Source organism: Pleurodeles waltl, chromosome 8 (assembly GCF_031143425.1).
Source record: "Pleurodeles waltl isolate 20211129_DDA chromosome 8, aPleWal1.hap1.20221129, whole genome shotgun sequence".
NCBI classification, from domain to species: Eukaryota; Metazoa; Chordata; class Amphibia; order Caudata; family Salamandridae; genus Pleurodeles; species Pleurodeles waltl.
In genome coordinates this window covers 308930473-308947902 of record NC_090447.1, presented here as the reverse complement: position 1 = coordinate 308947902, position 17430 = coordinate 308930473, and positions in this window count along the sequence as shown.

The window sequence follows — 17430 nt, the reverse complement described above, 5'->3', positions numbered from 1 at the left end:
CGGAATAGTGTATTAGCAATTACAGTGTCAAAAAGCTCTTTCATTTGTAATGTCAACATACCTATGTCACACAGCTGTAGTTCATGAGGAAGAAAAGCAGATGTCACACCTTGGGACCCACATCTGTGAAATCGTAAGGGAAAGTGACAACTCAGTGACCATACACTGGGTGAAAACGACAGACAGTAGAGAGGTAGTAGTGTTAAAGTACATCTAGTAGGCAGGTTTGTATTCTTACCTGTGTTTCAATGGAAATATTGCTGGATCACTGAGTCCCTGTTGTCCAGGTCTTCTTCTTCTGCTTCCTCGTCTTTACTGTCCACAGGCTCCACAGCTGCAACACCACCACCACCATCTGGACCATCCTCCTGCAGAAAAGGCACCTGTCGTCGCAAAGCTAAGTTGTGAAGCATACAGCATACCATGATGATCTGGTACACCTTCTTTGGTGAGTAGAATAGGGATCCACCAGTCATATGGGGGCACCGGAACCTGGCCTTCAGGAGGCCGAAGGTCCGCTCGATTATCTGCCGTGTTCTCCCTTGGGCCTCATTGTAGCGTTCCTCTGCCCTTGTCCTGGGATTCCTCACTGGGGTCAGTAGCCATGAAAGGTTGGGGTAACCAGAGTCACCTGCAAATGGCGAGGGGCAACTGTTAGACACACACTAACTCTTAGGGACATCCACAGACCCAGACAATCATTCCCACTGTCTTGCTTCCAGGTGCTCACCTAATAGCCACACACGGTGCCTCTGGAGTTGACCCATCACATAAGGGATGCTGCTATTCCGCAGGATGTAGGCGTCATGCACTGAGCCAGGGAACTTGGCATTAACATGGGAGATGTACTGGTCTGCCAAACATACCATCTGTACATTCATGGAATGGTAACTCTTCTGGTTTCTGTACACCTGTTCACTCTTGCGGGGGGGACCAAAGCCACATGGGTCCCATCAATTGCACCTATGATGTTGGGATATGTCCCAGGGCATATAAATCACCTTTCACTGTAGGCAAATCCTCCACCTGACTGAAAATGATGTAGCTCCGCATGTGTTTCAGCAGGGCAGACAACACTCTGGACAATACGTTGGAAAACATAGGCTGGGACATCCCTGAAGCAATGGCCACAGTTGTTTGAAATGACCCACTTGCAAGGAAATGGAGCACTGACAGCACCTGCACTTGAGGGGGGATTCCTGTGGGATGGTGGATAGCTGACATCAGGTCTGGCTCCAGCTGGGTACACAGTTCCTGGATTGTGGCACGGTCAAGTCTGTAGGTGATGATCACATGTCTTTCCTCCATTGTCGACAGGTCCACCAACGGTCGGTACACTGGAGGATGCAGCCATCTCCTCACATGTCCCAGCGGACGGGGCCTATGAAGGACAATAGTGAGCACAGAGTCAACCAACTCAGAGGTACATACCCACAGCTTACACAGAACATGAATCATAATCCAAAAAGTGAGCTGTATGTGTGTTGCGTCTAGGCCTAGGTATGTGTGACACAGTTAAAAATGAAGCCATGTGGGCGCCTGAAATGGCAGCTGCCTGACCTCTAAAATGGGACAATGGGATGTGAGGTAACTGCGCTGGCGTTGTACAGAGTCGCAGTAGGCGTTCGAAGACCGCGGTGCAATGCTGCATTGGTTAACATTGGACCCTATGGGCTCCATGAGCCAATGACGATGTACACCGTCGGTGATAATACGCACCTCCGCAGATGTGACCGCCATTTTCTATCAGTTCAATCACTTGATACCTGATATTCGACAGGAGAGGACCTACACTGCAAGTGCTGCTGTGACCTCGGTCTGGAAGAGACAATGGCTCGAGTGTCTGGGGATAGGGCCCCTGCCTTCACATCGGAGGAGTTGGAGAAACTCGTGGACGGGGTCCTCCCCCAGTGCACGCTACTCTACGGTCCTCCAGACAAACAGGTAAGTACACTGGGAGCATGCTGTATGGGCTATGCCTGTGTGGAGTGGGGTGGATGTAAGAAGGGGGGGGAGATTGCGGTGTACACGAAACGAAGGTGAGTGCATGTGCCACATGGCAAGGGTAGTGATGGGGGCCAATGACTGTGACGGTGGAGTTGGTAATAAGTTTCTCTTCCCCCTGTACAATTCATGTAGGTCAGCGCCCACCAGAAAAAATATATTTGGCGCGCCAAGGACGTCCGGACCCTGGGGGTCTACCACAGACGGAGCACCCACTGCCGGAAAAGATGGGAGGACATTCGCCGCTGGAGCAAAAAGACGGCGGAGGCTCAGCTGGAGATGGCCTCCCAATGTGGGAGGGGTGCCCGTCGCACCATGACCCCCCTGATGTTCACGATCCTGGCGGTGGCGTACCCGGAGTTGGATGGGCGCTTGAGGGCATCACAGCAGCCACAAGGGGGTGAGTACACTCTCATCCTGCTGATTTTATGCGCAGTGGAGGTGTAGGGTGGGGGAGGTGGGCTGTGGGTTTCCCTAGGCCAGGGCAAGTTTCGGACGCAATGTCCCTCCGTAAGGCAGGCCATGTGGCACCCCACCCCACCTCTGTATAGTGCCAAGTACACCTAGTCATGCCCCTGTGTCATCCATGTGTGCAGATGTCGTCTATAGCCTAGTAGGCCATTTTCCAGGGATTGAACAGTGGAGCCCAAGAGCGCAGCGTAGTGCAGGGGGCTTTTGTGTCTGTCGTGTCTGCCAACGGTAGCGGTAATGCATGCACTCAACATGTCTTTCTTCTGTCGCCCCCCCCGCCTTTTTGTGGTCTCCCTGTTCTTGTGTGCATTAGCATCATCAGGCGAAGGAGCAGTGGCACCGGAGCACGAGGGGGCTGCATCCCACATGGCTATGGAGGGCCACACTAGGGAGCTCCACGGCGGGGACAGGAGCTGAGACCAGCGACACGGACTCGTCCTCTGATGGGAGTTTACTTGTGGTGGCGGAAACATCTGTGCCCCCCCCATCTACAGGTACAGCTGCCACCCCCCCACCAGCACCGCCCTCCCAGCAGCCCCTCAGCCTTTGCCCCATTCCTGCTCACCCGGGAGGGTGGGCATCACCTTCGCCCCAGGCACCTCAGCCCCTGCCCCAGTCACCCCTGCTGCCCTCAGTGAGGAGGCCATTGACCTCCTCAGGTCCCTCACTGTTGGGCAGTCTACCATTTTGAATGCCATCCAGGGTGTAGAAAGACAGTTGCAACAAACAAATGCATTCCTGGAGGGCATTCATTCTGGTCAGGCGGCCCTTCAGCGAGCTTTTCAGACTCTGGCCTCAGCACTGATGGCAGCCATTGTCCCTATCTCTAGCCTCCCCCCTCCAACTTCCTCCACCAAGACCCAATCCCCTGTACCCCAGCCTATCACAAGCACACCTACAGACCAGCATGCACACACGTCAAAACACAAGGGAAGCTCTGGCAAGCAGAAGCACCACACATCCCACAGGCACTCACGCAAGCATCACACACATGCAGACACACCAACATCCACTGCCTCCTCCTCGTCTCCCTCCTCCCTCCCAGTCTCGTCTACACTCACACCTGCACACACTACATCTACAGCCACTACTGCCATCACCAGCACATGCCCCACCACCACACCCCGCTCACGTGCAGTCACCACCCCCACTACCATTCACACATCCCCTGTGTCCTCTCCCAGTGTGTCTGTGACGCCACCTCCCAAGATACACAAAGCAGGCGCACACCCACCCAACAGCCATCCACCTCACGACAGCCTCCAGCCCATGCACCTTCACCCAAAGTCAGCAAATGAACACCTCCTACAACCACAACCTCTTCCTCCACTCCCAAACCCCCTCCAGCTACCGTCCCAGTGTCTCCAAAAAACTTCTCCTGTCCAACCTTGACCTCTTTCCCATACCTCCCCCACCCCGTCCGTCTCCTCGGTCCCGAACTAGCACCTCAGCCACAACATCTCCGGGACCAGTGGTGCCTGTAGTCACCGGAATCTGGAGTGCACCGGCCACCAGGGCAGCCAGGGTGGCATGGAGCCACAGTACGGACTGTCCCCCACCTGTAAAGCATCAAAAGTTGCCCAGTGCCCGGCGGGAGAGGGGGAAGACTCCAGCCACCAATGCCGCTCCCAGGGGTCCCGGTGGGAGTGTGGAGTCAGCTGCGACACCTTCCAAGGTGGGGAAGGGCCACAAGAAACCAGGAAAGTCTGGGAAGAGCAGCACGGCAGAGGAGACCCCCATCATCCCCGCTGCCCATCCCCGCTGGCCAGGAGGCCACCGCCATCATCCCTGCTGCCCAGAGGCCACAGCCATCATCCCCGCTGCCCAGGAGGCCACCGCCATCATCTCCGCTGGCCAGGAGGTCACCGCCATCATCCCTGCTGGGACAGAGAGGACCGCCAGCACAAGCCCCGCTGGGCTAGAGAGGACTGCCAGCACAAGCCCAGCTGGGCTAGAGAGGACCGCCAGCACAAGCCCCGGTGGGACAGAGAGGACCACCAGCAGCTGAGTCACTGCAAAGGAGCCCTCCGCCTCAAGCACCGCTGAACAGGGCACCGCCGCCTCAAGCACCGCTGAACAGGGCACCGCCGCCTCAAGCACCACTGAACAGGGCACCGCAGCCTCAAGCACCGCTAGCCCATGAGTGCAAAGGCACTTACGCTACTGAGTCCGTCACGAGCAGGATGAAGCACTCTTGGGACCATGCCCCCTCCAGAACCAGTGGAGAGATACATCCACTACGTCTGTCCTTATCAGGTTGAAGCGCTCTGGGCACAAGGCCCCCTCCAGAACCAGTGGGAGAGATACATCCAATACCTCTGTCCTTAGCAGGATGAAGCACTCTGGGCACAGAGCCCCCTCCAGAACCAGTGGAGAGATACATCCACTACCTCTGTCCTTAGCAGGATGAAGCACTCTGGGCACAGAGCCCCCTCCAGAACCAGTGGAGACTGTCATCCACTTGAGAGACTGTGACTTTGCACTCCCCAGGATGGAATAGTGGGCAACCCACCCACTGTAGAGACTTGAGAGACTGTGGCGTTGCACTTCCCAGGATGGAACAGTGGGCAACCCACCCACTGTAGATACTTGAGAGACTGTGGCTTTGCACTCCCCAGGATTGAACAGTGGGCAACCCACCCACTGTATAGACTTGAGAGACTGTGGCTTTGCACTCCCCAGGGTTGAGCAGTGGGCAACCCACCCACTGGAGAGACTTGAGAGACTTTGGCTTTGCACTCCCCAGGATTGAACAGTGGGCAACCCACCCACTGTATAGACTTGAGAGACTGTGGCTTTGCACTCCCCAGGGTTGAGCAGTGGGCAACCCACCCACTGGAGAGACTTGAGAGACTTTGGCTTTGCACTCCCCAGGATGGAACAGTGGGCAACCCACCCACTGTATAGACTTGAGAGACTGTGGCTTTGCACTCCCCAGGATTGAACAGTGGGCAACCCACCCACTGTAGAGACTTGAGAGACTGTGGCTTTGCACTCCCCAGGATGGAACAGTGGGCAACCCACCCACTGTAGAGACTTGAGAGACTGTGGCTTTGCACTCCCCAGGATGTAACAGTGGGCATGTGGCCCTCTTGTGGATTTGGCATTGTGCACTCAACCGGCTGAGGTGCCCCCCCTTTTCCTTCCCCTGAGGTGCCTGTTTTCTTGCTCTCTTATGCCCCTGCAGTGTTCTCTCCGTCATGATCGGGGATCTTGTGTGGGTCTCGCCCATACTGTGTGGGCCCAGTGCTCCACGGACTTCATTGGAGCACTACCTAGACTACTAAGCTTGGTGTATATTTTGTTTATGGTGTATATGTATATTTTTGCCTACTTGATTTTAATATATTACAATGGTTACACTCATTTTCTTTTGTCTTTGCATTCTTCCGGGTGGTGTTGAGGGGTGTAACTATCATGTATGAGTATGTATTAGTGTGTGTGTTGTAGTGGGTGAGGGTGGGGGTGTTGCGTATGTGTGTCCCTGTTTTTTCCCTCCCCCCTCACCTGTGTCGTAGGTGCAGTACTCACTGTGGTCTTCGTCGCCGGCATTTGTGCTCCTGGTAGAGGAGCAGGAAGAGTATCGTGAGGTGTGTAGAGGTGAGCGTTTTCCCTTCGAAATCCTGTTTCCGCCGTGTTTTTATCCATGGTGAATCTGCCCTGGAAAAGGTGGCTAATTGGTAGGTTGTGATACTGTGGGCGTTACTTTGTCTTCCGCGTGTCTGTTGGCGGTGACCGCCAAGCTGTTTGTCTGTACCGCCGTGGCGGCTGTCTTTGTTGGCGGTTTCCGCCACGGTCGTAATTGCAATTTTTTTATCGCCGGCCTGTTGGCGGTCTTAACACCGACTGCCAGGGTTGTAATGACCACCACTGTCTCCTAAGTTAAGTCTTATCGCTCATTGCCAAGCTACCAAGGGTTGAGCTGGGTTTAATTTATTGAGTCCTAACTGGGCCTAAGTGTAGGTTAGTGGCCTATTGCTAAGTGTAGGTACTTATCTGCCTTTACCAATAATCGACTTTCCAACAATCTCTATCAGGCATTTGACTTGGCCCCATTTGTCCACCTCCATAGTCATGCTTTTCCCAGTAATATTCCCTCCTCTTTGAATGACACAGTGATCGATCGGTTTGTACTGCTCAGACAGACATTGCAACATGTAATAGGTCGAGTTCCAACATTTTGGCACCTACTGTATGAGGGCTTTGTCTGGTACTCTATTAGCACACTGAACAATGCACAACTGCTTCTAGGCTTTAAAAAATGGTTCAAATTAGTGCATATTCTTCTGCATGAGGTCAGTATGTTGCTGACTATGGCTTATTTTTTTAGAAAGTCCTGCACAATCATGTTGATGCAATGCACCAAACACAAGACCCTGAAATAGCCATCATCTGCCATGGCCTTAGCTATTTTATTGCCATTGCCATGTTGCCATGGCAACAAACCCAATTCTGAGACCTCTGATTTGCAGCCATTCAATCAGCTTGTGTTAAAGTCTTCCAAGATGTTTGAAGCTGTATGGGATTTCTCCATGGCAAACATGGCTATTGTTGCATGATGCTAAACGCCCTTAAATGTTTCTTCAGTACTGAGACCTGTAAATAGCTGTTGCCAACCCCCCCACAAAAGAGATCCAGTGTGCAGTCATACACATGTAATCAGGTCCTTGACAACGGGTCCACATGTCTGTCGTCAAGTGGATAGTGTGAATAGCACTCTGCTGTAAAGCTTGCCCAACCAATTGCAGCACATCATGATGGAGCTCTGGAACAGCAACTCCGGCAAAACAGGTCAGAATGGGAAGCTTACATTCTGGGTTGATGGCAGCCACAAAATCTAAAAATTCCACTCCTTCTACAAAAGAAAAAGGGAACTTTTTAGCCAGCCTCTTGTCATACAAACATGCTGTAGGGTGGTTGGGTTCAAAGGGCCCCTCTTGCCTAAACATACCCCTGATACAGGTGACTTCCGGAAGAATTAGGAGGTGGTAGACTCAATGTGTGTCTTGGGTCAGTCACTGTATGATGTGCTGTCTTCATCTGACTCTTGTGTCATTTCAAAATTGCTGGGGTGGGTATTACTGGCACACTACTGGGGACAGAGCTGCTTTGCATACAGCTGTCACCTTATTCATCCTCAGCACCTTCACCTCCCACCACGATTTGAGCTGATTTCCCTCTCCCATTACCATGACCTACAGCAATTTTTAAGGTGCTTCTTCCAGAGGATTGTGTGATGTTTTTTCAAATTGGTCATTTGGCCTCCAGTACCATATTGTGAACCAGGCTTACCTCGGTGAAAACTTGTGTGGTAATTGGAACATCTTTTAATGCTATCCTCCTGTTTGCTAATTGTAAAGAAGTTCTTAACTGGGAATGAGAACTATCTACTGGTCCACTGGTGCCGCTGCCAATGCCTGAAGAACTGGTGGTAGATGGGTATGTCGATTGCCTCTCTACAGTGCGTATTTCAGCTGAGGTAGTGGTTGATACAGGACACAGTGGGAGCTGGAAGTGGTGAAGGTACGTATGACACATCCCTTGGAGTAGGTTGAATAGGACAGGTAATGTCAGTGTCCTCTGAGCATGCTTCCATGACAATGACTGGCTCAGCCTCCTCATACCCTTCTGTAATTGTAAGGCTGTCAGCAACTTTCCTTTACCCTTGTCTCTCATGGTGGGTCTAGGACATAGCCAGGGTCTAATCATTGTCCAGTTCATCAAAAGGGGGGCTCGGAGAAGATGGTGGAGTACCCTTCTTTTTTTTTTGCTGGAGATCAGGAAGCCAATGGTTCAAGAAGAGGTATGTCTTGCTCAGCAGGAAGTGCTCCTACTTCAGGATAATATAATTTTACTAGCTGCGGCTCCTGTTATCCACTTTGCTCCATTTCCTAAGACGATTGGGTACTAGTTTCCATCTGAGACTACTCCAATTCAGACTCACTGCATATTGCCTAATTTCAGTGGCTGCCTTGCTGAGAGACATGGTTTTAGGCTTGGGTTGGGGTAGTGCTGTTGATACAGGAGTGCTGCTCCCATCTTGCAGGCCACAGGACAGTGGGCCAGACACGTTTCCTGAAAAAATGTTTGAGGTTGCACGTCATTGATGGAAATCTGCCTTTTCATCTCCTCCTCACTAGCCCATTCTTGGCAGCACCTTTCTTTGGGGCCATCTTTAAGCTCTGTCAGTTGGCAGCAGCACTTAGTTGAACACCCGGAAAAGACTGGAGGACTCACATGTTGTAGTCATGCTACTTTGTGTCAGCCTTCTGTCTGGCAGTACTCTGTGGGTGATGTCTCTTGTGCTCCTGAAAGCAAACAAGCAAGAAAAGCATGTGGCATTTGTACAGTTTGAAATATTCATAGTCCAGACAATATAATTTAGTGTGGTTACTTGTTATCCTAAATAAGTAACAACAATAGAGTATCTTTGGCAAAGTCAAACCACACCAACATAACATAATATTTAATTTTCAAACAGGATAAAAACGTACAGATGTAACTGTTTGCTTCAGGTGCATCTAAGGTGAGACTCCTGTGGCTGGCAGGGGTCCAGGGGAAAACTGAATAATTCTTAAACAATAAATGCTGGTGTGCACCTATGACAGGCAGGTGGTCCAGTGGAAATAAAATACTCCTGTCTATGGCAGGTATGGGGTACAGGAAAAAAATTGAATAATTCTTAAAAAGTTAACACTTTGGTGCGCCTATGGCTTGCAGAGGATGCAGGGCAAAAGGAATGGTCCTTAGAAAATAAACACTGGTGTGTGTCTATGTCAGGCAGGGTGGTCAAGGTGAAAATGTAATAATCCTTAAAAATGAATGCTGGTGTGTGTGTGCCTGTGCACCTATGGCAGGCCTGGGGTTCAGGGGAAAATGAGTAATGATAATCCTTAAAAAATGAAACGAATACTGGTGTGTGGCAGGAGCTTATGGCAGGCACGGGGTGGATGGAGGGAAAATGCAAAAAAATAAATAAAATATAAATTTAAAAAATGAAGAAAAAAAATAATTGCTGGTGTACTACAGCAGTACGAGGAAACCATTGGGATTTGGGAGCCAAGGAGTTGCAGGTGTAAAATAGAAAAAAATGCATATAATATTAACCTCTTAGCTGCTGGGCCTTCCCCCCCCCCAGTGCTGAGCACTTTTTTGGCTATTTGGGGTAGTTCGTGTTTAGGCCTTCATAACTTTTTGTCCACATAAGCTATCCACGCCAAATTTGCGTCCTTTTTTTCCAACATTCTAGGGATTCTAATGGTACCCAGAGTTTGTGGTTTCCCCTGTAGGAGACCAAGAAATTAGGCAAAATACAGTGAGAATTCCGTTTTTTCCAAGAAGGCTTGTGGTTTTTTCCATGAAAATGCCATCAACAAAGGGTTTCTGGTGCTGAAATCACCATCTTCCCACCTTTCAGGAACGGGCAGACTTGAATCAGAAAACCACAATTTTCAACACAAATTTGGCATTTAACTGGGACATACCCCATTTTTGCTATTTTTGGTGCTTTCAGCCTCCTTCCAGTTAGTGACAGGAATGGGTGTGAAACCAATGCTGGATCCCAGAAAGCTAAACATTTCTGAAAACTAGACAAAATTCTAAATTCAGCAAGGGGTCATTTGTGTACATCCTACAAGGTTTGCCTACAGAAAATACCCGCTGAAATAAAAAAATATTGAAATTGAGCTGAAAACAACAGCCATTTTTCTTTATGTTTTACTCTGTAACTTTTTTCTACGATGTCAGATTTTTTAAAGCAATATACTGTTATGTCTGCTGGACTCTTCTGGTTGCGGGGATATAAAGGGCTTCTAGGTTCATCAAGAACCCTAGGTACCCAGAGCCAATAAATGAGCTGCACCCTGCAGTTGGTTTTCATTCTATACTGGGTATACAGCAATTCATTTGCTGGACTATGAAAGGTGAAAAATAGGTATCAAGAAAACTTTTGCATTTCCAAAATGGGCTCAAGATAAGGTTTTGAGGAGCAGTGGTTATTTTCACATCTCTGAATTCCGGGGTGCCCATACTAGCATGTGAATTGCAGGGCATTTCTCAAACAGACGTCTTTTTTACACACTCTCTTATATTTGGAAGGAAAAAATTTAGAGAAAGATAAGGGGCAATAACACTTGATTGCTATTCTATGTTCCCCCAAGTCTCCCGATAAAAATTATACCTCACTTGCGTGGGTAGGCCTAGCGCCCGCGAAAGGAAATGCCCCAAAACACAACGTGGACACATCCCATTTTTGACAGAAAACAGAGCTCTTTTTTGCAAAGTGCCTACCTGTAGATTTTGCCCTGTAGCCCAGCCGGCACCTAGGGAAACCTACCAAACCTGTGCATTTCTGAAAACTAGAGACCTAGGGGAATCCAAGATGGGGTGACTTGTGGGGCTCTGACCAGGTTCTGTTACCCAGATTCCTTTGCAAACCTCAAAATGTGGCTAAAAAAACAAGTTTTCCTCTCATTTCGGTGACAGAAAGTTCTGGAATCTGAGAGGAGCCACAAATTTCCTTCCACCCAGCATTCCCCCAAGTCTCCCGATAAAAATGATACCTCACTTGTGTGGGTAGGCCTAGCGCCCGCGACAGGAAATGCCCCAAAACACAACGTGGACACATCACATTTTTTGACAGAAAACAGAGCTGTTTTTTGCAAAGTGACTACCTGTAGATTTTATCCTCTAGCTCAGCCGGCACATAGGGAAATCTACCAAACCTGTGCATTTTTTAAAACTAGAGACCTAGGGGAATCCAAGATAAGGTGACTTGTGGGGCTCTGACCAGGTTCTGTTATACAGAATCCTTTGCAAACCTCAAAACGTGGCTAAAAAAACACGTTTTCCTCACATTTCAGTGACAGAAAGTTCTGAAATCTGAGAGGAGCCACAAATTTCCTTCCACCCAGTGTTCCCCCAAGTCTCCTGATAAAAATGATACCTCACTTGTGTGGGTAGGCCTAACGCCCGCGACAGGAAATGCCCCAAAACACAACGTGGACCCATCCCATTTTTTGACAGAAAACAGAGCTCTTTTTTGCAAAGTGCCTACCTGTAGATTTTGCCCTCTAGCCCAGCCGGCACCTAGGGAAACCTACCAAACCTGTGCATTTCTGAAAACTAGAGACCTAGGGGAATCCAAGATGGGGTGACTTGTGGGGCTCTGACCAGGTTCTGTTACCCAGAATCCTTTGCAAACCTCAAAATATGGCTAAAAAAATACATTTTCCTCACATTTCAGTGACAGAAAGTTCTGGAATCTGAGAGGAGCCACAAATTTCCTTCCACCCAGCGTTCCCCCAAGTCTCCCGATAAAAATGGTACCTCACTTGTGTGGGTAGGCCTAGCGCCCGCGACAGGAAATGCCCCAAAACACAACATGGACACATCCCATTTTTTGACAGAAAACAGAGCTCTTTTTTGCAAAGTTCCTACCTGTAGATTCTGGCCTCAGGCTCAGCCGGCACCTAGGGAAACCTACCAAACCTATGCATTTTTGAAAACTAGAGATCTAGGGGAATCCAAAATGGGGTGACTTGTGGGGCTCTGACCAGGTTCTGTTACCCAGAATCCTTTGCCAACCTCAAAATGTGGCTAAAAAAACACGTTTTCCTCACATTTCGGTGACAGAACGTTCTGGAATCTGAGAGGAGACACACATTTCCTTCCACCCAGCATTCCCCCAAGTCTCCCGATAAAAATGATACCTCACTTGTGTGGGTAGGCCTAGCGCCCGCGACAGGAAATGCCCCAAAACACAACGTGGACACATCACATTTTTTCATAGAACAGTGTCTACCTGTGGATTTTGGCCTCTAGCTCAGCCGGCACCTTGGGAAACCTAGCAAACCAGTGCATTTTTGAAAACTAGCAACCCAGGGGAATCCAAGATGGGGTGACTTGTGGGGCTCTGACCAGGTTCTGTTACCCAGAATCCTTTGCAAACCTCAGAATGTGGCTAAAATAACACGTTTTCCTCACATTTCAGTGACAGAAAGTTCTGGAATCTGAGAGGAGCCACAAATTTCCTTCCACCCAGCATTCCCCCAAGTCTCCCGATAAAAACGGTACCTTACTTGTGTGGGTAGGCCTGGTGCCCGCGACAGGAATAGATCATACAACGGTCAATGTTGGTCCTTACATGAGGCAGCTGTTGACCCTGGGGTGATCCATTCCTGACGCAGGCACTAGGTGTAGGCACTCAAGTGGGGTAGTTTTTTTATCAGGACAGGTGAGGAGTCACTGGGTGGTAGGAATTTTGTGGATCCCAGCATATTCCTGTAGTTTGTGTGTCAGAAATGCGTTTTTATTCAACATTTCAGCTTTGCAGGGTATTCAGGGTAAGAAAACTTTGGGGAATCCACACAAGTCACACCTCTGTGGACTCCTCCGAATGTCTAGTTTCCAGACATGTTTGGGTTTAGTGTGTTTCTCTCTATGGCCGCCGAACCCAGGACCAAAAACACAGGTGCCTCCCTTACAAAACCTGTTTGTTTTGCCATAGATAATTTTGATGTCTCCACAATGCGATTTGGGCGGTGGAATTTGGGGCTGAACTAAATTGGGGAGCTCCCAAGAGAGCACTCTCTCTCTCTCTCTGCTTGCCGCCGCATTCACCTGCTCTCTGGGTTGGGCTAACCCACTATTACCCAGTTGCACAAACTGCTTGCGAAGGGACAGCAGGACTGTCCTCATCACCTCCTTCAAATGTACTGGAAGAAGAGTTATCGAATGGGACTCCTCCGACTGAAAAATCACTCCCAAAGTCTGCGCCATTGTCCTATCCCTCAGATGCTGTCTCAGTATCTGATGTCTCAGTCTCTGATCCTCTGTCAGAGCTGTCCTCTATAACCCGAGTGCCAGCAGCAGTCATCCATCAAGATGCCATCTCTGCTATTGGCTAAACTGTTGCTCTAAAACACTAGCCTACGTAGACAGTGTGTGTGAGATAAGTGCAACAGTAGAGGCCACCTTACCTGCGCTTCTTTCCTCAATCAGCACGTTCTTTCAAGACACTCAAAAAACACCTTGTCACATACCATTCGTCACAGTCTTTAGCACCTCCTGCGCCCAGTCCAACAATCATTATTGGTGCCCCCACTCCCTCCTCCTCGGATTCCCTCATTACCACCCAGGAAAAGTGCCCTTCATCTCTCCATAGCCGCCCTCCACCCCGCACATACATTTAATTTCTATTATAGCGCAGGTAATGGCTGACTTTACTAATGTACTCAGCTATTTACATAAAATACAGATTTGCTCTTTGCAGTAGGCATATAAACCTTCTGCGCTTCTTTATGGCACTAAAACTGGAGCCAGGAAACACTTTCAGGAAGGCCGCGTAAGAAAGGGGAGACTCTCCCCTTTCTTACGAGGCCTTCCCGAACGTGGGGAAGGCCGTTTTCCCCATTGGAGCAGGAAGCGGCCGCAAGGCTGCTTCCTGCTCCGATGGGGAAATCAACTTTATTACGTGCGCGCCTCGTGGCGCGCTGACGTCACAAAGGGGCGGGGGAGACACAGAAGCTTCCGTGTCTCCCTGGGACATAAAATTAAAAAAATCCTCGGTGCGACGCCCCATCCCTCACTGGTCGTGACCCGCACCAGGGAGGTAGTGCGGGCGTCGGCCAGTGGCCGACGCCCGCAGTGAAGGGGTTAAACACTATTCATACATATACTACAATGATGCTCAGACATATTAAAATGATATGAGAGAAAAGTAAAGAAGTAATAACAAAAAAATGCATAGTCCTTCCTATCAATCTCCTTAGAAAATGGCTGTGAAAACTGGAAAAAAGGATTTACACACTGGTTGGCTACACAAAATGGCGCTGACTGCATGGTCTACCAATAACAACAAGCTGGGAGTCGTGGCCACAACAAAGAACACAATCAGGCCTATGGCAAAAGCACACTGACTACCTGCACAAGATAGCCGCTGGCCACATAGTCAAATAACAACAACAACAGCAAGCAAGGAGGCACTGGAGAACAAAGAACACACACAGGCCTATGGCAAAAGCACACTGACTGCCTATACAAAATGGGCGCCAGCCACATGGTTAAACATCAATACAACAGCAAACAAAGGAGGCACTGGAGAACAAGAACACAGGCAGGACTAAGGCAAAAGCTGAAGCACAGTTACGGCCTTCACGATATGGCCGCCGGCCACATGGTCAAACAACAGCAACAGCAAACAAGGAGGCATTGGAGAACAAAGAACACATGCAGGCCTGTGGCAAAAGCACACTGACTGCCTATACAAACTGGTTGTTGGCCACATGGTCAAACAACAAAAGCAAGCAAGGAGGCATTGGATAACAAAGAACACATGCAGGCCTATGGAAAAAAACACACTGGCTGGCTACACAAAATGGCCACGTGGTCAAACAGCAGGCAAGGAGGCATGGGAAACAAAGACGAACATATGCAGGTCTAGGACAAAAACATACTGGCTGGCTGCACAAAATGGCCACCGGCCACATGGTCAAACCACAACAGCAACCAAGGAGGCATCGGAGAACAAAGAATACATGTAGGCCTATGGCAAAAGCACAATGACTGCTAAAAAAAAAAGATCAACAAACAACAAACAAGGAGACATGGACAATAAAGAACACATGCAGGCCTATGGAAAACATCACACTGGCTGGCTACCTAAAATGACCACCCTCCACATGGTCAAACAACAAGCAAGCAGGCATGGATAACTAGGAACACACGCAGGCCAATGGACACCCGCTGTACAAAATGGACCCTGGCCTTGTCGCATGAAGAACAAAGACAAATAGTGTCCTATGGGAAACATACACACACACTGGCCAGACAAAGGAGGTATGATAACAATGAAGAAAACACTATCATTAATTCAGCAATGCCAAAAACTAAAATTAAGTAAGCTCTAAGGAATTGTACAACAACACACATTCTCCCAAGGCATCCAATATTACCCTAACAAAATACACTTTTTGCAGGGAAAAACCTTTCAATACAACAATACAATGCCATCCCTGGCCTAAAAAATGTTTTAAAACAACATATCCCACATAATCAGTTGTTTCATGTGCCCATGACTAATACTGGTTGGATGGGCCATGTGCAGACTAGGTGACATAGTAAAATAAATGAATAGTGCAAATTTAACAAACATGAAGAAATTGTACTAAATTGTGCAACCATTTTCCTTAACAAAAGATAACAAAATAAATGCAAAAGAATAACTAAACCCATAAGAAATTCCAGGCCGCCCACCACCACATTCAAATTCAAAAATTTAATAACAGTACAAATAAATACTGGTGCATGTCCTCTATTAAACAAACCTTTGTCATCTTATTTGTGATATCTCAAAAACAAAGTCCTAAAAATCCAATAGAAAATATACAGCAGGCATTGCAAATAGAGAGAGGATCCTTCCACCTCAAAATCCAAATGGAAAGTGACCAGGAGATGGACAAAGCACTGGGAGGAGGCTGTTGGACAGGAAGAGGAAGCTGGAGTCTCTGGGACTCTTCCGTCTTGTTGAAAACAAAAGCAAAATAAAATAAATGCTTTTCGAACTAAAAAACAACCTGAATGGTCTGTTGGAGTAGAATATCAACTTGAAAACATCTTTTCGAGTAGATTTAACCATTTATTGAGAAGACAATTTGCTCAAGAAGCACCTGCGGTTGCTTTTGCTCGCTAGCTTCACGAAAATGGCACCAGACGTTCAACGGCGACAGGAAGCAGTGCGAGCGGGTAGCAAATCTCACATGTGCTTGCTAGCAGTCAGCAAATCTTGTCAATTCACAGACATGTGACAACACAAGTCTTGCGTGCTGCAACAAAAAAATCATTCCACCACATGTCAGATGGTGGAATTTAGCAGGAACTCCATGTTACGTGCATAGCGAAGTTCCTGAATTCTGCCAACTGCTCGATCAGAACTATATTTCTGCCCAGACCTAGTTTTATATAGTGTCAACTCATTTGTAAAGACTAAGGCCCTCATTATCACATTGGGGGTAAATCCCACTTACCTTCACGCTGACGGCTGCCAACTTTCCATCGCAGTGGCAGCTATCCGACCACCATACTATGACACACACACACCAATCCAACAGAATACAGTCATATGCACAAATTCTCCAGACCAAACGTCAGTGATAAAGTGGCGGTCTCAAAACCTACACCATTACGCCAACAGAACAACACCCATCACATTATGACCCACGAATCACGAAGGTGGACATTCAGCTGAGGTAAACCATTGGCGGTACATACCACAGCACTCAAAATGGACACCCACATACAAAACACCACCATATTGGACAATTCAAACAACACACATCTGACAACCATACACACACCACATACCCACACTACTATAAAACACACACCCACAGTACCCACAACCCTTTACGAATACAAATCATTACCACGAGACTGACACCAAGACTACTGCGACAACTAGATCCACACACCACTCACACCCATATAGCCCTCACACACTCCACATCACACACCCCAACATATTATCCAACACATCCTCACCAACACACATCACATAACACTCATGGCACCACAAAGGCACCCCATTTCACTGAGGAGGAGTTAAGGGTCATGGTGGAGCAAATTGTCAGAGTAGAGCCACAGCTATTTGGAGCGCAGGTGCAGCAGATATCAATAGCAAGGAAGATGGAGCTATTACAGAGAATCATGGACAGGGTCAACGCCGGGGGACAGCACCCCAGAACAAGGGATGATATCAGCATAATACATCATTTACATCCCCACAGGTACCCCAGCCAATGTCACTGGAGAGGCGGTGCCATCACTATCCAGTCCCCTAACAGAAGAGGCCCACAGTGATGACAGTAACTCTGGACTTCAGGATCTAGATGATCTACCTGGCCCATCAGGGACCACTGTACAGTCAGTCACCCAAGCCCAGTCACAGACCACCACAGA